The following is a 24,884-nucleotide window of genomic DNA, read 5'->3' on the forward strand; positions in this document are numbered from 1 at the left end:
AAGAATGCACTTCTGAGTTCAAAGAAGACTTTTATTGTTGTTAATTCTTCCCCAACCGCAATTTCGTAAGGGACGAATTAGTAAATTTCAAGCACATGTTCAATGAAAACACAGTTTGCAATATACACAGCAGGTTATATTTATAAGATATTGAATGCAAAGCAAAACAAATACTTCACCGTGTGAGAAACTATTTACAGCTTCATCTTTCTAGGGTCTGCAAGCTGATGACTCCTGTCAGCTGCGAGAAAGAGATTTATCTACTCACACGGGATGCTGGCAACTGGCGCCAAGTTCCAGCACGAAGTCAGGCAGATTCGAATCTAATTCTCTGAAGCCTGTGTCATCCGTTACAAAGGTGTGCCCCCTCCTCTCAGACTCGGGAAAACTACGCAAGCCTTTGGAGATTGGCCACATCTCCTAGACTGCTCCTCTTCCCAGGCTTGAGCCGAAAGGAAAAACACCACCTGTACTCTCTCTTATCAGGTCTAGTCTGGTGTGAGAAAAACATCTTGGTTCATCTTGTGCAAAAACACAGCTTGGAAAAATACAGCTTGGATTCTCAACTGCAATGTCTAACTCCACGTTAAAGGCTATAGGCAGCTAACCTAAATATCAAATGCAATGTCTAATGTCATATCAAAGCCAATAGGCAGCTGAGCTGAATACAAAATGTAATATATAATATCATGTCAAAGCCAATAGGCAGCTGAGCTTGATACAAAATGTAATATATAATATCATGTCAAAGCCAATAGGCAGCTAGACTAATACAGCATGTCAAAGCCAATAGGCAGAATACAGAAAGTAATGGCTAATGCAATGTCAAAGCCCATAGGCGGCTAAACGGAATACAGAAAGTAATGGCTAATGCCATGTCAAAGCCCATAGGCGGCTAAACTGAACAAAACATACCATGTGCTACTGGTGAACATTGAGCAACTAATATGCGCAGTGGTGAAACACAAAGTCATTGGTCAAACAAACTTAATCAATGGCAGGACAATCACAACACATATTAACTGTGGTACCCCGTTTGTGATATATGTGGTGCCTTGTAAATGTAACCGGTACTATGTGGGGAGTACAATTCGTCCACTAAGGGCTAGGATAGGTGAGCATGCCAGGGCACTTGCACGTGAGGATTGTAGATATCCTTTAGTAGCACATATAATATCATGTGAAGTTCAAGGACCTTGCAAATCGTTTGAGTTTTTTGGTATTGAGCATGTAGGAATTGATCCTAGAGGAGGTAATAGAGAGTTGATACTAAGGAGGAAAGAGGCCATGTGGATATTACGATTGAAGGCAGTTGAGACAGGTTTAAATACGGATAGGGAACTTGAATACTTTCTTGGTGACTAGGGAAAACATATTTTACATCTTAACAGTATTCAGCAGTAGTAACTTATCTCAATATTGTCAATATGATATTTGACTAAATTTTGTCATTAATATAAGTTCATATAAATTTTGTAAACTGACATCATTTGGGTATATTGAGATTCTGGTCTAATGTGAAATGTAATTCACCTTAACTAATGTATCTACTGGTCAATGATAGCTCGTACTGGCGATGAAATTTGATTTTCTGTGAAAGTAGTGTACATTCAATTTTGTGATCATTGCTTTGTATTTGGTAGGATTATTAACAAAATGATTCAATGTAACAACCTCTGCAACCAATTACATTATGAAGTTTAGATATATAATCTCTGGGGATATATTATTCAAATATTACTAATATATTGACTGTACTTTCCTTATATATTACTGATTTTCTTTAAAACTATTTACTAATCTTCACTGTAGATGGTTTGTTGTTTTACACTCATTGCTAATAACACATAAAATTCTAATTTCGGTTGGTATTTGAATTTTATTTACGACATCTCATTTTAATATGAGCACTCCTATTAGGGTCTGTATTACAATGCTCTCTCCAGGTCTTTATTTAATAGTTTACTATTGGAGATATAATCATTTGAAGATAGTTGGTATATAAGGTAGTTCCTCTCTTTTTTCGACCATTGTTATAGGTCTTTGTGAGACTCCCTCCAAGATGGCCGCCAGTATTGTAGTCCTTTCTTTATGGTTACTTTTTACATTTCTGTCTGGAAGATGTGATTCACTCTAAAGATGGACGCCAGTATTGTAGTCCTTTCTTTATGGTTACTTTTTACATTTCTGTCTGGAAGATGTGATTCACTCTAAAGATGGCCGCCATAACTCTTGGTCCTTCTTTTATTTTTATTTCATCGGTAGCGTGAGATTTCGTCTGTGGTCTCATATAAGGGACCCAGACATGAACACTCGAGTTTTGATACTTTATCCCTCCAAGATGGCCGCCAGTATTGTAGTCCTTTCTTTATGGTTACTTTCTACATTTCTGTCTGGAAGATGTGATTCACTCTAAAGATGGCCGCCATAACTCTTGGTCCTTCTTTTATTTTTATTTCATCGGTAGCGCGAGATTTCGTCTGTGGTCTCATATAAGGGACCCAGACATGAACACTCGAGTTTTGATACTTGATAGATACACACGCGTACTCACGCTTCACGTTTTGACTCATTGGAAGGTGGATTGAAATAACTGATATCAGGTAAGCTACATGCTTTAGATATAAGTTTATTCAAGATTTCAGGATAGGACATAGTAGTAATGCTTTTTTAAAAAGGGACTTAGGAGAGAGATATGATTACGATATACTTATATACTTGGCCTATTTTATTTATATTGGAGGAATTTATTTAATAGGGCATGTTAATTTTGATAAGAACTCTGATTAGATAAAGATGGGATTTTAGGGTTCACTATGGTTCTGATTTGTTTCTTGATATTGGTTTGGTTGGACATGTTTGATAGTTATATTTATATTTTTTTACATAGCAGATAAGTTGCTTAACAGAATTATTCTGGGATTCGCTTTTAAGGAATACTTATGATATAGGACGCATCTACATATATGTTTAGGTAAGAGTATGGCTCATTTGCACGGGTTTTTAGTAGCAAGGGACATCACTAGGGTACGGGGTCAGCTCATATTCACTAAATAAGAGCGATTTAAGTAAGTTTCAATTTTTTGATACTTTTTCACTAATTCTTATATCCTAACACCATGTTCACCTTTCACTCAAGAATGGGTGACAGTATCTAATAATAATATATTATGTTTGATACCTAAGGGTCCGATACTCTTACATTTGGGAATTAAGGTGCACTGAGAACTAACATATGTCTGCATCCCACCATTGTGTTCACATTTCATTCCACAACTTTTCAACTAGTTTTTATATTCCTTTCATATATTTTCTTCTCCCCTTTTTTACATTTTCTCATATATTTTTTTATGTCCATACACTGGTGAAGGTCTCTCCCTTTTAATTAGGAAATATGGGTACACATATAATAATAGGTACTTATATAATTTACAGCCCTGATGAAGTCATTGGGAAACTCCCGGACGAAACACGTGTTGGCTATCAATTTGGATGCGGCTGCTAAAATTAAAAAAATCTAAATAATAAGCTATATCATCCTTTGAAGAATATGATTGAATCTTGTTTTGAGAAAATTTGGACTGGCTATCAATTTGGATGCGGCTGCTAAAGTTTAAATAATAAGCTATATCATATTTTGAAGAATATGATTGAACTTTGATTTGAGAAATCTGGACTTGGACTTTGGATCATAGTAAACTTGGAACAACAGATCAATTAATTCTACTATTTGGATTTGGACAGTGATACTGTAATTGGGGATTATGTTGGAAATAATCCTATTAATTTTCAGAAATATATGACAAAACATTGACTATGTATACTGACTCATGAGTACTATTATTTTTCATGTTATAATGAGTGCCTCTTGTATTTTATAAATCTTGATCTAGTCCAGATGCAAAGACAGACAGATACAGACACATACACTGTTATACATATTCATACACACTTTAAAACACACATAGTGAACATGGAACAGAGGGTATTAGGGCAAAAAGAAGGTGTTTGTTTTAAGTCAGTAACAGGCTAACTGCAAGGCTCTCTGAACAGTTAAATGTTTTATTGTTCTCCACTTATCATGTGGGCTCAAATTCTTTAAAAAGTCTGTAAAGATCTCACAGGATTGTTTCTTCTATCTTCCTTAGGCTTAGGCCCTGCAGGCTCCTTCTAGCTCCTTGGACAGGCTGGAGTTCCACCTCCAGTGTTCTCAGATTAAAGGAAAAGGTGAGTGTCATTTTAACCCAGATAAAATAAAATAAAATAAAATCTCAAAATGATTGCATAGCTGATTCATCTGAACTTCCCATGTTAGCTGTTCAACCCAGTTATATCATTTCCAGCTTTGTTCTAATTTCTCTGTACACTTGTATTTCTTTCTCTTTATTTCTCATGTCTGTTTTATCCTTCTGTTTTGGTTCTTATTCCTTCCCATTCTCTTCTTCTCGTTCCTTCACCCTCATCACAAGAATAAGGCTCTTAGTTAGACCATCAAGACTTGCTTCTACAAGAAAAGTAATCCAGGTGATTTTAGGACTCAACCTGTGAGCAGGATTCTATCATGCATAATGCGTGGAGACACATGGGAGAGGCTAGCGATGAACGAGGACCCCTCCCCGTAGCCACCCTCTGCTGTTTTCTCTACCTGTACCCTTCTCGCCCGGTCCATTACAGTTGGCGGTGGCGCTCTTTTGTACGCTTCGCACACATCACCTCGTGACTGGAACTCCTGCATGCACCATCCATGCTCCTTGTCAGCCTCCCTCGTTACCCAGGTTATTACACGCTATTACCCAAATGTACAGGTAGACCACCGCCAGTGTCACAATGCAAATCTCATGCATATGCTATGTTCATGTCCAACCCTGCAGCACTGTTGGCAAGCAGTACATGACACTTTCAGGAGGCCACAGAACTACCAGATCTCTGTACCTGGTAGGCGTTGCCTCTGGGTATCTTCAAGCACCGGAAGCAATATAAAGTGTCTGTCTGTTTCGCTGCGTTGGAGCTTCTTCTTGCCAAGCGCACACTTACACTTCACTGGCGATCGCCTGCAGCCCCATCGGTGAGGGCCTGGTATTAGGCACTGCGTAAATGAGGGCGAGCGGAGGACGATGTCCTTCACTATGAGGAAGTGCGACATCTTCGTAAACATCTAATTTCTTCACAATGGGCCACATTATACACGCACTTCCTCCATCTAGTCAAACAAGATGAAACGCCACACAATGATCACTCCTGTACACATGATACAATAGATGCTGCACCGCTAAATCAATGACCTAAACCACCAAACACCTGCTCTTCCCACTTCTAGTCTAGTGTCGGTGCAGACACCTGGAGAAAACACTCCCCGCCCACACCGCCCTCCTGCTTCTCTATCACCTGATTCACCTGGTGTGTGTCTGATTATGGCTAAACCATGCTCCCAACAACAAATACCGCACCACTTCCTCGCACCCACCTACTTGACGCTGAACACATGGATTACACACAGCACTATCCTGTCTCCTTCATTGATGTTCATTCTGTTAATCCCACCAGCAGATCAGATGATTACCAAGCATGACTTTTTATTTGTATTCTAGATTGTAATACTGTGTTCCTTGCTGATATACTGTTCCACTCCCATTATGTACTGCAACAGTATGCGCTGTTCGCAATGAAAAAAAACAATACAAATATTTACAAAAATATATAAGGATTGGGAAAGCCAGTGGGTCTCAATTTAGGGACTCTTTGGCTTTGCCACTGCCTTTTGGAGATGCTGTACAGCATAGACAAAAAAGGTGTGGCATTTTTAGGTGCACACATGCATGATGACAGGTGCACATGCAAGAATCATCACTTGCCTGCTTGTTATTACATACCTAATAGCTTATACAGTGGTCATTTTCTTTTACCTGTCCAAGATAACTCACGAAAGGGAAATAATAAATAGGAATAGCACAAAAGTGATTTTACTAGGAGGGGCTTCAGCAGCAATTCACTGCCCAGTTCCAGCTCAAGAAACATTTTTGTTTCAGGATTGCACTGGAGGAGAAGGAGGCAATGGGGAGTGAATGAGAAGAGGAACAGCAGTGCATGAGGGAAAGCAACATGGCCGGGGATAAGTACATGCTTCAGAAAGCTACACGGAGCATGGAGTAGTTTAGTAGGGAGGAGAAACACACAAGAGAGCTTGGAACATCAGGGAGACAACAGCACAGAAAGTGAGGCCCGGCATACAATAGAGAATGTTGAAAGACACACGCACTACCATGAAGTGCTTAAGTAAATAAAATGAAAAGTAGTTCCCCAAAAGTGAGCATTGGAAGGTTAGAAGCCAGCCAATCAGAGAGATGGAGAAGGGACTGTGCTCCACAGTAGTGACAAACACATGGTGGACAAGCTGGAACAAGGAAAGTTAGCAAAATGAAGCCCACAAGTGAGTCAGCAAGTGGGCTAAAGGCCCAGGTAAATTCTTCCTAAGCTCACAATAGTTCTTTTTGGTTTGATCTAAAAAACTGTCTAACTTATCAACAATGAAAAATTGCATTTCTGTCAACATGTTAGCAGACAGCATACATTTTAATATAAAGTTATAAATAGAGTTTTTTATTTGATTCAAGCTACATTTATAAAATGCATTATGTTGCCTTTATACAAGTAGCATGCATAAAATAAACTTAGTACCACCAGACCAACATGAAATAGAATTTGTGTTTTACTGTGCAATTTGATTCTGTTGGACATATGTCGTTTTAAAAAGCAACATATGGAATTGCAACATAGACATCTAATGTAGGAAGCTGGCTCTATATACTATATCAGAATGAGATATAATATGAGCAGAGTCCAGGGGTTCCCCAAGAGGCTTGACAGAGGCAATAATAGATAATACTAATGCTCTATTTGTGGTAGTTTGGTTGAGCAGTTAGGCTTATCAGAGGGTAGTGTTAAGCATTTGTTGTACACACACAAGCAATATGTGAAAACACATACTCAATGACTTAACTCCAGGCCAATAGTTTTTTTTTTATAGAAAAATATTCTTTTGTTTATTTTTAGAACCACAAGATTTATTTAGCATGTAGGTACATTAAATGAAAGGTACCTTGCATAGTAATACTTAGGACTTTGAATAGATTCAATATTGTACACAGTTTTCATTAAAATGGCAAAAAGCTATTTTAAAAGTGGACACAGTGCAATTTTCAACAGTTCCTGGGGGAGGTAAGTACAGTACAGTTTCTGAGGTAAGTGCCACACTTAAGGCTTCAGTCTCCGGGGCATAGGTAGCCCACTGTTGGGGCTTCAAGGCAACCCCAAACACGCAGCACCAGCAACACAGGGCTGGTCAGGTGCAGAGGTCAAACAGGAGTCAAAATAACGTGGGTCCCTATGGAGACAGGGGGTACTCCGGTTCCAGTCTGCTTGCAGGTAAGTACCCGCGTTGTCAGAGGGCAGTCCAGGGGGTTTGGAGTACTGGAGGGGCCCCAAGTAGGCACAAAAACCACTCTGAGTGGCACGAGGCGGCAGAGTGCAGTGTGCAAACAGGGCGTCGGGTTCTCAATAGAATTCTATGAAGGGAACTGGGGGTCACTTAGGTGCTGCAGGCAGGGCACAGGGGGGCCTCTCGGGCAAGCCACCGACTGGGCAAGGGTGAGGGCCGCCTGCTGGTTGTTGCTGCACCGGTGGTCGGTTTCTCACGGGCCTGGGGGCTGCAGTGACGTGCTTCTCCAGTCGTTGGATATCTTTGTCCCGGGCAGTAGCATCCTCAGGATTCCCTCTGCAGGTGTCGTGGTGGGGGTGCGGGGAGGTCAGCCCAGGGTGGACACGTCAGTCTGAGTCACCTGGGGGTCCTCTCTGGATAGTTCGTTCCTCTGCACACGGGCCGGGGGCATCAGGTGCAGAGTAGTATGGACTCACACTTCTGGAATGAGATAGGAGTCCCTTCAAATTTGGTTGTCTTTTCTTCTGGTTGGGCAGAGCCGCTGCCCACGGCAGTTCTTGGTCCTCAGTGTTGCAGGCAGTCCCGTGGAGGCTCTTCAGGGGGTCGCTGGACCTGTAGAACGCGTCGCTTTTCGGTTGCAGGTCTTTGAAGCAGGAGACAGCCCGGTAGGGCAGAGACCAAGTCAGTTGTCTCCTTCTCTTCTCTGCTGGGTTGTCAGCTCAGCAGTCCTTCTTCTTCTTCTTCTTCTTCTTCTTCTTCTTGTGAGGTCGTCAGGAATCTAAAGAGCTGGGTTCAGGGTCACCCCTAAATACTAAATTTAGGGGTGTGTTAGGGTCAGAGGGCAGTAGCCAATGGCTACTGTCTCTGAGGGTGGCTACACCCTCCTTGTGCCCACTCCCACTGGGGAGGGGAGCACATCCCTATCCCTATTGGTCCTAGTCCTCTAAAGCAAGATGGAGGGGGTCACTTCAGCTCTGGTCACTTGCTGCCAAAAGTGGGGGCTCGTCCAGAGGGGGCATCTCCACTAGCTGGAGTGCCCTGGGGCATTGTAACACCAGGCTTGAGCCTTTGAGGCTCACTGCCAGGTGTTACAGTTCCTGCAGGGGAGAGGTGTGAAGCACCTCCACCCAGGACAGGCTTTGTTTCTGACCATAGAGTGCACAAAGGCACTCACCTCATGTGGTCAGAAACTTGTCTGGAAGTGGCAGGCTGGCACAGACGGTCAACCGCCTTGCACTAGCAGTTGGGCTAACATACAGGGGGCATCTCTAAGATGCCCTCTGTGTGCATTTCTCAATAAGTCCCACCCAGGCATCAGTGTGGGTTTATTGTCCTGAGAAGTTTGATACCAAACTTCCCAGTATTCAGTGTAGCCATTGTGGTGCTTTGGAGTTCGTAATGACAGACTCCCAGACCATATACTTAGTATGGCTACCTTGCACTTACAATGTCTAAGAATTGACTTAGACACTGTAGGGGCATAGTGCTCATGCAGCTATGCCCTCACCGGCGTTATAGTGCACTGTGCCTTAGGGCTGTAAGGCCTTCTAGAGGGGTGACTTACCTATGCAACACGCAGTGGTTTGTAGGCATGGCACTCTGAGGGGAGTGCCATGTCGACTTTGTCTTTTCTCCCCACCAGCACACACAAGCTGCAAAGCAATGTGCATGCACTGAGTGAGGGGTCCCTGAGGGTGGCGTAATACATGCTGCAGCCCTTAGGGTCCTTCCCTGGCCACAGGACCCATGGTACCAGGGGTACCTTTTACAAGGGACTTAACTGTGTTCCAGGGTTGTGCCAATTGTGGCAACAAAGGTACAGTATTAGGGATAGAACACTGGTGCTGGGGCCTGGTTAGCAGGGTCCCAGCACACTTCCAATCAAAGCTGGCATCAACACTAGGCAAAAAGTGGGGGGTGACCATGCCAACAGTGGCATATTCCTACACACACACCCAAACAAAAGAGGATGAGACTAACCTTTCCGAGGAGAATCTTTATTTTCTAAGTGGAAGAACCTGGAAAGGCCATTTGCATTGGCATGGGCAGTCACAGGTCTGTGTTTCACTATAAAGTCCATTCTCTGTAGAGAAATGGACCACCTCAAAGGTTTAGGGTTATCTCCTTTCATTTGCATGAGCCATCTGAGAGGTCTGTGGTTAGTTTGAACTATAAAGTGAGTACCAAATAAATATGGTCTCAACTTCAGTGACCAAACCACAGCAAAGGACTCCCTCTCAATGGCACTCCAGCGCTGCTCCTTGGGGAGTAACCTCCTGCTAATGAGAGCAACAGGCTGGTCAAGGCCATCATCATTGGTTTGGGATAGGACTGCACCTATCCCATGTTCAGAGGCATCTGTCTGCACAATGAATTGCTTACAATAATCTGGAGCTTTTAAAACTGGTGCTGAGCACGTAGCTTATTTTATGGTGTCAAAGGCCTTTTGACACTCTATGGTCCAGTTTACCTTCTTGGGCATTTTCTTCGAGGTAAGTTCTGTGATGGGAGTCACTATGGACCCATATCACTTCACAAACCTCCTGTCAGGATACTTCTATTCGATTTCCTCAGAAGCAGAAGACAACTCCTCAGTCCCGACCCGAGCTACTCACAACGAATATTAATCCTTCGTGCTGAGTACCCCGGAGGGGGAAAGGGGAATGGGATGGTAGAGAGACTGCCACAGAGATGATGAACGCCAGTACTCAGTCTGCCTCTTCACATCTAAGATTGGATACAGCACCTGCAAGAGTCACAGTCGCAATTACTAGGGACATACAACATCAGTTTTTTCTCTTTCTACTCTCAACACTTAATTCTCTTTAATTCTATTATTTCTTCACTCACCCTGAGTTCTCTGTAGCCTTGCTTCTCTCTATAAATGATAGCTCTTCTTAAAAAAATGCTTATTACTGATTCTGGAAGAACTTCTCAACCTTTGTTAGAGATTGGTTTTAAGTTGCTATATATATATATATATATAGTTGGTGATAATGCGTTCTTCAAATCAGCTGATGTTATTTAATTTCTCCTGTCTTATTGTGACTTCTGTCAATACTTGTATTTGTAAATGCTTGTTTATTACAGTTAGTTTCTCCTTCCTTACTTCGACATCTGTCGATAACTTGTAGTTGTAAATGCTTGTTTATTTAAGTTCGTTTCTCTTTTAAACTCTGTTTTGGTTTATTACCATTGAATTTGTAAATGCTTATTTGTTAACAGTTCGTTTCTCCTTTAAACTTGGCCTTTGTTTATAACCTTGACATTTGTAGATACTTGCTCTTTTAAAGTTCGTTTTTTCTTTGACTTTAATATCTTAAACAAGAACCTTGTAAACATAAGGTTAATTCATACATTAACTCTGTAGCCTTGCCGACTTCCACGGGAACGGTCTACTATCAAACTCTTTGAATAAACCTTCACAATATTTATCTTTTTTCTGTAATATAATCTTCAAATGTAATTTGCGCTCTCTCTCCACACAGCTGATTCCTGTCAGACCTCAGTTGAAGTGCAAGGCTTCCAGCTGGAGAGCTCGTAACCTAGCAACCAACCGATTGCAAGACTAGAACTGTAACTAACCTTCAGGACTCACGGCGGCCATCTTGGATCTTCTCTTCTTGATTCTTCTTTTGAAATAAGCGCAAGATTACTCTGCAAACCTTCTTCCAGTTTGGGCTTTGCTGTCTCCACTGAGGATATCTCTTTGCTTTTCTCATGCACTTCTTTGTTTTGACTTGGCATGTTTGTGTGGTCATGACACCTCCTGTAGTGTCCAGTCAAGCCAAGGAATGCCCTGACTTGAGTCTGGGTTTTTGGAGCTTCCTAGTCCTGAATTGTCTGGATCTTGGGTTGTAAAGGTTGCACTTGGCCTCCACCTACAAGGTGGCCCAATTATACAACTGTTCCCTGCCCTGTCTGGCATTTGGATGCCTTGATAGCGGGGCCTGCTGCTTGCAGGGCCTGCAAAACCTTCTCCAGATGGACCAGGTGATCCTGCCAGTTGGAACTAAAGACAGTAATATCCTCTAAATATGCTGCACTAAAGCACTCCAAGCCAGCAAGGACTTGATTCACCAACCTTGGGAAGGTGGCAGGGGCATTCTTTAAGCCAAAGGGCATAACAGTAAAATGATAATGCCCATCAGGTGTTGAGAATGTTGTTTTCTCTTTTGCTCCAGGAGCAGTTAAGTCAAAGGTACTCAAAAATATGGCTGCACCTAACTTGTCAATCAGCTCATCTGCTCTGGTATGGGGTGAGCACCTGTCTTGGTGACAGAATTGAGTCCTCTGTAGTCCACACAAAACCTAATTTCTCCCTTTCCATCTTTGGTATGAGGTTTGGGGACCAAGACCACTGGGCTAGCCCAGGGACTATCAGAGTGCTCTATCACTCCCAACTCCAGCATCTTGTGGACTTCCACTTTGATGCTTTCTTTGACTTGGTCAGACTGTCTGAATATTTTGTTTTGGCAGGTAAACTGCCTCCTGTGTCCACATCATGGGTACACAGATGTGTCTGACCAGGGGACAAAGAAAAGAGCTCAGCATACTGTTGTAGGACTTGCCTACAGTCATCTTGCTGTTGGGTAGAGAGGGTGTCTGAATAGACCACACCATCTACTGTCCCATCCTTAGGGTCAGTTGAGAGGAGGTCAGGGAGAGGGTCACTCTCTGCTTCCTGATCCTCATCAGTAACCATCAACATGCTAATATCTGCCCTATCATTATAGAGCTTAAGGCGATTGACATTGATTACCCTCTTGGGTGTCCTGCTAGTGCCCAGGTCCACCAAGTAAGTGACCTGACTCTTTTTCTCAAGCACTGGGTAAGGGCCACTCCATCTGTCCTGAAGTTCCCTGGGAGCCACAGGTTCCAGAACCCAGACTTTCTGCCCTGGTTGGAATTCAACCATTGCAGCCTTTTGGTCATACCACAACTTCTGGAGTTGTTGACTGGCCTAAAGGATTTTGGATGCCTTTTCCATGTACTCAGCCATCCTTGAGCAGAGGCCAAGCAGATAGCCCACCATATCTTGTTTAGGCTAATGGAGAGGTCTCTCCCAGCCTTCTTTTACAAGTGCTAGTGGTCCCCTTACAGGATGGCCAAACAGAAGTTCAAAGGGGGAACACCCCACTCTCTTCTGTGGCACCTCTCTGTAGGTGAAAAGCAGGCATGGCAGGAGGACATCCCATCTCCTTTTGAGTTTTTCAGGGAGCCACACGATCATGGCCTTCAATATCTTGTTAAACCTTTCAACAAGGCCATTGGTTTGAAGATGATAAGGCGTGGTGAACTTATGTCACCCCACACTCATTTCACATGTGTTTGAGGTAAGGTGACTTGAAATTGGTACCTCTGTCAGAGACCACCTCCTTAGGGAAACCCACTCTGGTAAAGATATAAATTTGGGCCTTGGCTACTGCAGGGGCAGTAGTTGACCTAAGGGGAATTACTTCAGGGTATCTGGTAGCATGATCCACTACTACCAGTATGTATTGATTCCCTGAGGCTGTGGGAGTTTCCAGTGAACCCACACCAACCCTTTCTAGGGGGACCCCCCACCACTGGAAGTGGAATGACAGGGTGGGGGGGGGGCTTTGGATGGACACCTGTCTTGCCACTTGCTTGACAGGTGACACAGGAGCTACAAAACTCCCTTACTTTCTGGGACATATTGGGCCAATAGAAATGGTTCACTAATCTCTCCCATGTCTTGGTTTGTCCCAAATCCCCAGCTAGGGGGATATCATGGGCCAAAGTGAGGATAAACTCTTTAAACTCCTGAGGCACTACCACTCTCCTAGTGGCACCTTGTTTGGGATCTCTTGCCTCCGTGTAAAGGTGTCCATCCTCCCAATAGACCCCGTGGGAGCCACTGGCATCTCCTTTCTCCTGTTCAGCAGCTTGATGTCTCAGGCCTTCAAGAAAGGGACAAGTCTTTTGTCCCAGGCACAGCCGTTCCCTTGAGGGGCCCCCTGGGCCCAAGAGCTCTACCTGGTAAGGCTACAGCTCCATGGACTCAGTTGCCTCAGGGGATAGGACATCTTCCTTGGAAGAGAGGGTCTGTTTCTTTTGCTGTACAGAGGCTGTTCCCCCAGTCCTCTTACCTTTTCTCTTGGAAGGTTGGGCCATTATTCCAGGCTCCAACACCTCTTTTTCACCCTGTGCTCTGCTCTGTGCTCTGGTTCTTAAACACACCATTTCAGGGATACCCAGCATGGCTGCATGGGTTTTGAATTCTACCTCAGCCCATGCTGAGGACTCCAAATCATTCCCTAGCAAACATTCTACTGGGATTGCAGAAGAGACCACTACCTGTTTCAGGCCAGTAACCCCTCCCCATTCTAAAGTCACCATTGCCTTGGGATGGACCTAAGTTTCACTGTCCGCATTGGTGACTGGATATGTTTGTACAGCCAAATACTGTCCTGGGGAAACCAGCTTTTCTGTCACCATGGTGACACTGACACCTGTATCCCTCAAGGCTTCTACTTTTGTCCCATTTATCAAGAGCCGCTGCCTGTATATTTTGCATGTTAGGTGGCAAGACAGCTAGTGTGGCAATATCCACCCCAACCTCAGAGACAAAAGTAGCTTCAGTGTGAACCCTGATTTGCTCTGGGCACACTGTTGATCCCACTTGGAGACTAACTATTCCTGTGCTAACTGGAGTAGAAGTTGGGGGACTTTTCTTGGGACAGGCCTTGTCCCCAGTTTGGTGTCCATGCTGTTTAGAGGTGTGACACCAGGCCTTCTTGGGATCAAAGTTTTTACTCTTATACCAATTTGTGGACTGTGAAGAGGCTCGGGCCCACCCTCCTGAGCAGGTTTTTGGGGCCCCTGAGAAGACTCTTTAGTTTTTTCCTTCGATGTCTCACCACCCTTCCCCTGGGGAGGCTTTGTGACCCCTTTCTTTTGGTCACCCCCGTGGAAGTCTTGTACACCCTTGTTTTGACCCAGTGGTCCGCCTTCTTTCCCAATTCTTGGGGATAAATTGAACCTAGGTCTACAAGATGTTGATGCAACTTCTCATTGAAGCAGTTACTCAAGGTTACTTGAGATTTTGTGAGCCCCCCCTGAACCAAATTCTGTGCTCCTCAGTTGAGAATCCAAAGCCCTCAATCAGGGTAGCCTTTAAGGCTCATTTAAAGACTCTCCTTTTTAGAGGAATGTAATTAGACCTACGTTATTCAGTGATTCTTTTCGATTATGGGAATTAGGAGTCTGCTCTCCCATATCAGCACAGCGCCAGGTAGCTCCGGTTTGGTGGAGCTGCTGCACTTTATAAGCTTTGGTTCATTCATTCATTTATTCATTTACTAATCTTGTCTTTGGAGAGGAAACATTCCAGTTAGGATGTATTCATACTTTTATCGCACAGTTATTCTACACCTCCCTCCTATGGTTGATGTGTATGATCTACATAGATCAGAAAGTTTGTAGTTGCCAGAAAACCTACAGTAAACCAAGCTCCAGTAGTATGTTACCCAGCTTTTGTATTTAGAAGAGACCACAGCCCATATCATGTCATAAGCCAACATCAATACACTTTTGTATCTCTACACAATCCAGAAAAAGGTGCCACGTACTTGCCAACTGAGAAGTCCTAAGTATTTTCTGTAGCTGCATACCCTGTTTCAACCCCAGCATGAATGGTGTCACTGTTGCGAGAGCGTTTCTAATAAAAGGAAATCATGCCTACTTTAGATCGGCTATAGTTGACATCACCAGGCTGCAGCCAGCCCGCATTGACAGCTATTCATATTTACAGAAGAAATGTGTAAGTATTTTTTATGTGAGCTAGCCTTTCCAGGTGCAAGTGTGTTTGTGTGCTTTTCCATTTGCAGAAAATCATTGAAATTTACACCTGAACTGTGCACGCGTTCCCAGAACAAAATGTATTGTTTTTGTTCTCTTGAAGGGAGCTATGTTCAGGATGGGCCTTTCTTTTCTAACTTTTGAATGCTGCCTGCTGATGTCCTGTATACATAATTCATTAGCTGAACAAGCTATTGTATTTCTGTATTGCATAAAATGTCAACAAAAGCAAGGTGTAGGATGGAATGCTTGAATTAATCTCAGACTGTGGCAGTTTCCCTGACTGCATCGCACTCCTTTGTTTTTCTACCACTATGCTACCTGAGTTTGGACCCAGCCATATACATATCAGTCTTGACGCTCCTCCAGTGGGGCCAGTCCAGCCCAAACTGCCATCCCAGGTCCCCTCTGAACAAGAACACAAGTAACCCAGGATTAGAAGAGGAGGTAAACAGGCTCCCACATTGACAGACTGAATTCTCCCAGCGATAAAGATCAAAATCATATCAGATTTGTTGGATTTCTGGAGTGGGTGGAGGGATTGGAACCAGTGGATTTCTTGAAAACCTGGCTCTTCATGACTGAGCCTGAACATTTTTCCTCTTGCTTTTTTATAGAAAGGGTACATCGGGTGATCGGAGGCCAATGATAGCGTGATTTCCCAACTCACAGGACGGAGAGCTTACTCTTTAATAAGACTTGAGTAAAAGGGGAGACACTTGTTGACTCGCCTCGAGTAATGGTACTCCTGAGTTATACCCCCATGGGTCAGAAACAACAAAAAACCTACGACCACATTAAGCAAAAATTGAGGCCCTAAGAATCAAATATAAATTTCTGTACCTCTCGAAAGTGGAGGTTATATTCCAGGCCAAAAGATTCCTCCTTGAAACACCAGTAGATGCCTTGACATGGCTTCAGGAAAGACCCCAGCTGCTGAATGACACTGCTTGTAATAGAGCGCAAGTCTTCTCTACCACCCAGACTGTGAGGCCCAAAGGGATTCAAACTCTCCTCCACGGGCGGAAAATTCCGTTTCGCAGCATGCGGAGGCTGAAAGATCTTCCACACAGCACTGGCAGACACTTTTTTGGAACGTAGCAGGTATTGGGTAGAAAACAAGCAGGTGGTTAGCCTCCAAGAAACATGGGCCAATAGAGCGATTTATATCAATGGGTTTCAGTCCGTCACAACCCTGGCTACGCGAAGATCTGTTGGGCGCAGCAGTGGGGGGCTGATGACGCTGATCAATATCACCTCAGGCGCTAAGGTAACTAAATGTAGAACTGACTACCCTTACTATCAACTAGTGTTGCTGTCCATGAAGGGCAGCCCGTTAACGCTCCTGGTCAATTTTTTACCATAATAATTTTGTGAGATCGAACGTTGAGATTATACACGCCCTAGAGAAGGTCATTTGGGAAATGCTTTGTTGTTCGGATAAGGATTTCATAATTATATGGGGTGGGGATTTCAATGTCTCCCTTTGTTCCACAGGGGACGATAGGCTCTGTGGATTAAATTATGAAGATGATTGCAGCTCTTTCCACTTTACCCACAATCCCTGTGTGGACAAGCGAAATAATCTTATGAGGACTTATGATTTAGTCTTGGCAAGTGGCATCTCACCGACCTTTACTCTCCCCGATATTACTTTCATTGGGTGGGGGGGCAGGTCTGTAATTGATCGTGTAATGATATCAGGGTCCTAGCGGGACAAACTGGGTGTTCTTAAGGTTGTGCCAAGTGGCCTCAGCGATCATTATCCGCTGGTCCTAGCATTCCAATGTGATTCCAAAAAGAGAAGTCTGCAGAAAATGGGAGGCCCTGTGGAATACCATAGGAATAAAGGTGTGCTATGTAAATGGCAAAAAGCGGGCAGATAAACTCTCTTAAGTAGGGTTGTGGGCAAAAACTTGGACACCTTTGAATCCTGCCTAAACACTGAGCTACCCCCGTCCCAGGTCCTGGGAGCTTTCGCAGACATCGCATGGCAGTTAGGGCACATTTAACTCTACTTACTCAATCTCCCAAAATCAAATGGTTTGATAAATCAACCACTTACGTCCATTCAAATCTCATACGGGCATTCAAATCCACTCAGAGGAACATATCAGAGGTCACGAAATGCAGGGCTCTGTACAAGAAGGCAGTTTCAGCTAGGAAGAAAGTGATAAGAGAAGAAGCATGGGATAAATTGACAATTGCCTCAGCTATTAATGACGGGGCACAATTCTGAAAAGTTGTCAATACCCCCTTTTTTTTTTTTTTTTTGTTTTTTGTTTTTTTTTTTAGCTCTGATACCAATGAAGGTGTTGAGGTACACATCCCAGAGCAGAGAGGGGTCAGTCATTTTACAAAGCTGTATGAAGGTCAATTGGATGACTGCGAAATGGCTGTCGTAAATGCCCCTGCCATGTGTGGCGTTGAGGAACTGGATATTCACCTGAATGATGTCATACTAGCTATTAAGTGTTCATTGCCAGATAAGGGCCCAGGGCCGGATGGGGTCCCAGCTGATGTCCTTAAGTATAACATTGATCTTTGGGCACTGATTTTGGTAAGCGTTTTCAGAGTTACGTCAACCTCTGTCCTTCCGCCTTCATGGTCCAGTGCCATTAGTGTCCCGATTTTTATGAAGGGAGACGGTAGTAATCTTTGTTATCGTCCAGTTTCTCTGATTGACTCCACCACAAAGATTTTTGGGAGAATCTTCCTGGATCATTTGGAAGCCTCAGCTCTTGACAATAACATCATTTCCAAGTCTCAGTTTGGTTTCAGGAAGGCAATGGGGACAGTCGACCAGTGTTTGAACCTCCACCTGATCAGAGAAAAGTATGTGGGGGTGTCTTTATTTTGCATTTATGGATCTAACGGCAGCTTTTGATAAAGTGGACAGAAGCAAATAATGGGCAATGCTAACCTATAAAGGTGCTAATCCAAAAATAGTGTCCCTGTTGGCCCAACTTCACAATGATGTGGAAGCTAAGGTCAGATTTGGGAAAGAGGGGCAATGCACCAGCCCCTTTAAGGTTATGAAAGGGGTACGACAGTGTTGTGTTCTTGCACCCTTCCTCTTCACGTTCTATATAAATGGTCTAGAGAAAGCTCTGATTGATGAAAAGGCGAATCCCCTAAGATTGCCGACAGACTACAACCAGTATTAATGTATGCCGATGATTGTGTCCTGATGGCATGAACTGGAAGGGGCCTTCAAAAACTTTTAAACAGATTTGTGGATTTCATGACAGCCTTTGGATTGTCCACAGACAAAACAAAATCATATCCTATGATCTGTGGCCGCCCAAGAATTAGAGCCTCTCAGTTTTATATTGAAGGCATCCAACTGAGCGGTGTGAATACCTTCACATATTTGGGGATTCCCTTGGATAATGGGTCTATCTGGAAACACCATAGAGAAATTAGGGTCACACAATACAATGAAGGAGTGGCAGCTTTACGCAAATTCATTATCAAACTAGGCTGCGCATCACTAAAGCCCATCACCACCATCTTTAAGGCAAGGCCTACTTCGATTGTCAGTTAGGGAGCTGGGGTATGGGGCTATACGGGCGCATCATCTCTGCAAATAAGAGAAAACAAATTTCTGAGAAGTTTACTCTCACTCTCGAAGAGTGTTCCCACTACAATTCCACATGCAGAATTAGGTTTCCCTTTTCTGGAGGACTTGATTAAGTTAGCCCCGTTAGCCCTCTGGATGTCTGCTTGGACTAGGCCGGAAGCAGCTCTTACTCAGACACTGCTTATGGACTGCATGAGGCTGGATAGAGTACAGAGATGTCCCTGGATTATGTACATTAAAGAGTCCCTGAGCAGCCCTAACAGATCAGACTTATTCTTTAACCCTGGGGCCGTAGTCAAGCAGGACATCCCAGTAGTAAAAAATGAATTTCAAGAGAAATTGGCTACGGATAGAGGGAGGCATGATTTGGGGAAAGACATGGTGATAGCTTATCTTCCCTTAAGTACCACATACAAAATAGAACCCTATCTTTTAACTGTCCAGCTGCACCATAGATTTTTCCTGACAAGGTTTCACCTGGGCCTGGCCCATTTCTTAGTGGCTTATCCCTCTAAGGTGTACCGCAATAGGGACCTAATACCTGCCCATGTGAAATGCGTACAGAACAATCACAAATGCATATGTTTTTATACTGTAAGCTGTACAAAGAGCAGAAGGTCTTTAAATGCCATTTCTTAAATTACTACTATCAGGAGGTGTAAGGAAGTTATTTTTCATCTGCAGTTACTCCAGTCTGATTTGATATGTATGGTTATTTATCATTTTATTTCTGCAGCGATAAAAGAAAGGAAATATCTTGATTCTAACTGTTAAGCACTTTGCTATAAATTTGCACAGCTCGGCAAATAATATTTTAGATGACCAAATGACTATCCGATCAGGTATGCAAATTTTAAGCGGTTCTAATTATTTTACTGATCATCTTATGTACATATATCCCATTTGCTATTTTTTGATGTAAAGTTTGGCAAATAATATTTTAGATGACCAAATGACTATTTGATCGTTATGCAGAATTTTAGAGGTTCCAATTATTGTAATGATCATCTTATGTACATATATCCGAGTGCTATTTATTGATGTTTCTTTTTTATCTTTTTAACTTCTTAATTAACTTTGTACATATGCCCTTTTATGGATATCTATGAAAGATCCGAATATTTTTTTTTTTTAATTGATTTGAGTAGCGGAAGAAGACACAGAGAGGAGTGACGACAGAAGGGAGCAGAGTGGAAAACCGAGCACAGAAAAAGACGCAACAACAGAGGCAGACACGGACTGGGAACCACCCGGAGAGAAGCCCAACTTGAGAAGACCCCGCCATGTTCCAGGAGGAACGTGACTACACAAGGTACGATCATATTTTAGAAAAATAACTCCTATTGGGTTAGAGGACACAAAGGGAAGGTAAGGGAACAACGTGGGGGAATAGCTTCATAAAGACGGTGGGTCAGCTGGGAAAAGGAAAGCACTTGTGATGCACCTGAAACTATCCCTTCTTCACGTCCTCCACTCACTCCCTCCCTCCCTCCCTAGTGAACCATACCCTGTACTTCCTATAAAAATCACCTACCTGATACCTGGTTTCCATTTCTTCCTTCCGAGGCACATCGGTCAGGAGTTTGACCCGAGTCCTGCCAGTTCCAACCCAAGGCGCTACAGAGGACCGAAGACACAACCTAGGAAAAGAAAAGAAGGGAGAAAGAACTTTAGCAGATTGAAATAATCATATCTCTATAAACACTCAAAAGAAATAAAACAAATATGCTTTAAAAATCCCAATTACGGTCCATGATACCCATCTTTACTATACCGGCCTCCTACACTGGTGTCAGAAGTGGGATATTTAAATTGGCCGTTGTCTATATTATGTCATTACCTACTAGAAAATGGATACCGATATCAGGCTAACGGATATGATGTGCCAGCTAGCTGAAGGACAGACATTTACAGTTAATTTTCGAAGAACAAGTGAAGAATGCTGAAAAGGACCGGGAACAGTTGCAGGCGGCATTAAAAAGCCAGGCAACCATAACCGCTAGCAATCAGTTAGTTCATGAAACAGCCATACAAAATTTGTCGGAGACGATTGCCAGTTCCAAGGGACACCCGAATGTTCCTAGCTCAGCCTTACAGAAATATGTGCCAGGGGAAGACCCTAACTCTTTCTTTACTAACTTTGAGAGGGTTGCCCTCTGCTACGTGGCCCAAAGAACGTTGGGGTCAGCATGTTACCCCCCCTATTGACAGGCAAACTGCAAAACGAGTATCAGGCAGCCAACCTAGGTGGGACTACTCTCTATGACGAGATCAAAAAGGCTATACTTAAAAGATTAGGATATGATAGTGAACACTACAGGGTAAAGTTTCAGTCGGGAGAAATGGGTTATCCAAGATAATGCCAGAGCTTTATTTTTCTGAGTTCAAGATCTGGGTTTAAGATGGTTAAAACCTGAGGAGTCCACTAAAAAGGAAATAATACAAAAGATATTACTAGAACAATATTTGGAAGCTCTACCCAGCACCACTAGACATTGGATAAAACAACACCCAAACGTATCTACTACCGAGGCTATTGAATTAGCTTATGCATATCACAGAACCATGGACTGTAAAAGCTATCCTCCACAGAACAGCTGGGGTCTGCTTCCAACAGGGAAGCCGGCTGTAGAAAAACCATCTTCACAGGAAATCCTAGATACTATTGAGAAACCTGCTTCTGATGGATACTTTTGCCTACAGATTCTTCAGCTTTTGACTATCCCAGGCGCAAATTTGAATCCAGGACCTTTTGTCCAATAGCACTACCATGCTTGCAGGGGGCACCAGTTACAAGTCATCTCCATACCCAGCACCTGCATGATGTCACTGGAGCTATAGAGGGCCATTCCACTGATTTGAAGGCCTATGTGCTGACATCTCTTCCATCAACACATTGCTGAAAAAAGAGAATCGTTCATTTCACAACTGCTCATTCTTATTATTCTTTTGGGTGCATTTGTTGTCGAAATGTCCCCACTGAAACAATTACAATTCAAACCATGCAGAGACTGTGAAGGGCAAATGGCAATTCCTGACCCTCACAAAATCTGCCTCTTGTGTCTGGGTTTGGACCATGATGTCAACAGATGTGAATTCTGACAGAAGATGCATCCCAGGGCTCTGAAAGAAAGAAAAGCCAAAATGTTCATGAGCAGAGTTCAGAAAAAAAGCAATGTTGAAGGAAGTCATGTCCGAGATCAAGATCACCATCTCCTCTATCCTGAATATCATCTCGGATAAAACAAAAAAAGAAGAGGAGGCCTTGATCGAGACCAAGAACCTCAAAAAACAGGTCACCTTCCCCTAGGCTGGTGACTTTACCTCGTCAATAGTCGGATGTTGAATGCCCTCTGGAAGATAGACATATCAGCGCTGACTCCAGTCGGCCCGGCGCCAGCTGCACTGAAGGAATCAATGTCAGCTTTGCATCCAGTTTCACCTTCGGTGCTGTCTCCAGGGCACCAGTTAGACGCATAGTACCCAAATTTCAGGATCCAGAGTTTGACTCTTCAAACCTTCTGAACGCCATGTTCTGTGTACTTAATAGAGAAATGATCCCCACTGGCTTGTCGCTTGGCCCCATGGGTCCTCTATCCTGTAACATAGGAGGAATGCCAAGGCTGTTTCAGTCAACTCTGTTCTCTCCTTTCTACCCTTTGCTACAAGGATCTTGGGCAAATCATCTTCCAGCTCAGATTGTCGCAGTGAATGACATCCCTTCCTCTTTTGTCACGCAGTACAGAGCCATCAGCCAAGGAACCTGATGTATCATAGGTGCCGCAGTTGACACAATCTGCACCTCAGAACACTCCACCGACTTCGCAGCCTCTGATGACATTAGCTACTCCAATGTCTCCTCCACTTCAATTTTTCTCTTTGCCTACCTCAAAACCTCATTCAGAAACGCTGCGTATGGGGCCTCATAGGTCAAGAAGAGAGGTGCAAAGGCTCGTAGAAGAAGAAAGATTTGCAATGGGTTACTTTGATCCTCAAGATGATCCGGATGATTGGGACAATGATGAGTATGACCAAACAGCCCTAGACCCCACTTACCAGGGCCTGAAAGATGCAATTGACTTGGATACATCTCTGGAATGGAAGCTAGTATCTCCCTCAGGTATTCTTCCTTCAGAACTTGACTCTTACCATTCTGTACTAACAGCTACCTTTAGTGCGGTCTTTTGATCTGTTGCAAAAAATTACAAACCAGCACCTGGAGAGCTCAGAATTCTATTAGCTCATCCTTCTCAAGAAAATGAGATTGTTTAGGCCTCATGTTCATCCAAAACGACCCCAGAATCATTTCCCTCAACCTCAGCGGATAGAGAATCTAAAAAGATAAAGCATCTGGCAAAGAAATTATTCTCAGCAGATACCATGGCACTAAAATCCCTCACTCCTACTTGCTTGCTAGACAGATATGGATATGCTGCACTGGATCCTGCCCAAGAGGTCACCCCCAACCTTTCAGAAGATCTTAGGGGACACTTCTAAGAGTTAGTTGCAAATGGACAAACAGTGGCCAAACACCTTATGCAGTCTGCCCTGGAAATGGCTGATTCAGTAGGCAGGGTTATGGGTTCAACAGTATCCCTTTATCGCAGTGTTTGGCTCCTGAATTTGGGCTTCTTGTAGGGCATCCAACCACACTAATGGACCTTCCATTTGATGACTCCCAACTTTTTTGAGAAAATGGCAACTCTTCTCTTGAATGATTTAAGGATAGCAATGCAACAACTAGATCATTAGGTCTTCAGTCTCAGTTAACAGACTACAGACAGTACACAAAATGTAGAGGCTTTAGCCAGGCCTTTTCCTTTCAGAGCAGCTAGCAGTACAACCTACAATAGTCCAATCCGCTTGACCTGCAACAAGTGGGATGTGGTTGAGGACCAAAGTGTGCTATTTCTCTCCCCTTCCTCCTCCACTTCCCTAGCTACTACAGGGAAGCAACCTTAGTTCTGTGATATCAGATCATTATCAAACAGTTGGAGGACGGGTATCCCTCTTTCTCCAAAAATGGAAGTCCATCAATCAATCAGGGATTTATAAAGCGCACTACTCAACCGGAAGGTCTCAAGGCATGGGGGGGGGAGGCTACTGGTCGAAAAGCCAGGTCTTAAGGTGTTTCCTGAAAGTTAGAAGGTCATCGGTCAGGTGGAGGTGGAGTGGTAGGGAGTTCCAGGTCTTTGCTGTGAGGTAGGAGAATGATCTTCCTCCGGTGGTTGTGCGGCGGATGCGAGGAACGTAGGCGAGGGCGTGGTTCGCGGAGCGAAGGTTGCGAGTCGGGGTGTGAAAGGTGAGTCTGTTGTTGAGGTAGGTCGGACCTGTGTTGTGGAGGGCCTTTTGTGCGTGGATGAGGATTTTGAAAGTGATCCTCTTCGATACTGGTAGCCAATGTAGGTATCTGAGATGGGGGGAGATGTGGTCGCAGCGTGGAATGTCCAGAATGAGGCGTGCGGATGCGTTCTGGATTCTTTGCAGTTTTGTCTGGAGTTTGTTTGTTATTCCTGCATATAGGGCATTTCCGTAATCCAATCGACTACTGACCAAGGCGTGGGTGACGGTCTTCCTGGTTTCGATGGGAATCCACTTGAAGATTCTGCAGAGCAGGCGGAGGGTGTAGTAGCAGGAAGAGGAGATGGCATTGATCTGTTGAGTCATGCTGAGTGTGGAATCCAAGATGACACCCAGGTTGCGTGCGTGCAGGCTGAGGGGTTGGTGCCGAAGATGAGTAATTCTTTCTTATCTGTGTTTAGCCTTAGGTGGCTAGCTTCCATCCAGCTGGCTATGGCGTGGAGTCCATTGTGGAGGTTGTCCTTTGCAGTGGTGGGATCATTCATGAGGGAGATGATGAGCTGAGTGTCGTTGGCGTAGGAGACTATGTTGATGTGATGTGTTTGTGCGATGTCGGTGAGGGGGGGCTATGTAAACGTTGAAAAGTGTGGGGCTGAGTGAAGATCCTTGAGGGACGCCACAGGTGATATTGGAGCCTTCTGATAGGAACGGCTGGAGGCGAACTCTTTGGGTCCTGTCCAT

General features: G+C 43.8%; 1 pseudogene; it reads left to right on the plus strand.

Moving 5' to 3' along the window:
* The window catches only part of LOC138248876 (zinc finger protein 850-like), a 142,683-nt pseudogene that overhangs the window by 92,691 nt on the left and 25,108 nt on the right, over positions 1-24,884 (plus strand).

The sequence above is a fragment of the Pleurodeles waltl genome, chromosome 8 (genome assembly GCF_031143425.1).
Source record: "Pleurodeles waltl isolate 20211129_DDA chromosome 8, aPleWal1.hap1.20221129, whole genome shotgun sequence".
Lineage (NCBI taxonomy): Eukaryota > Metazoa > Chordata > Amphibia > Caudata > Salamandridae > Pleurodeles > Pleurodeles waltl.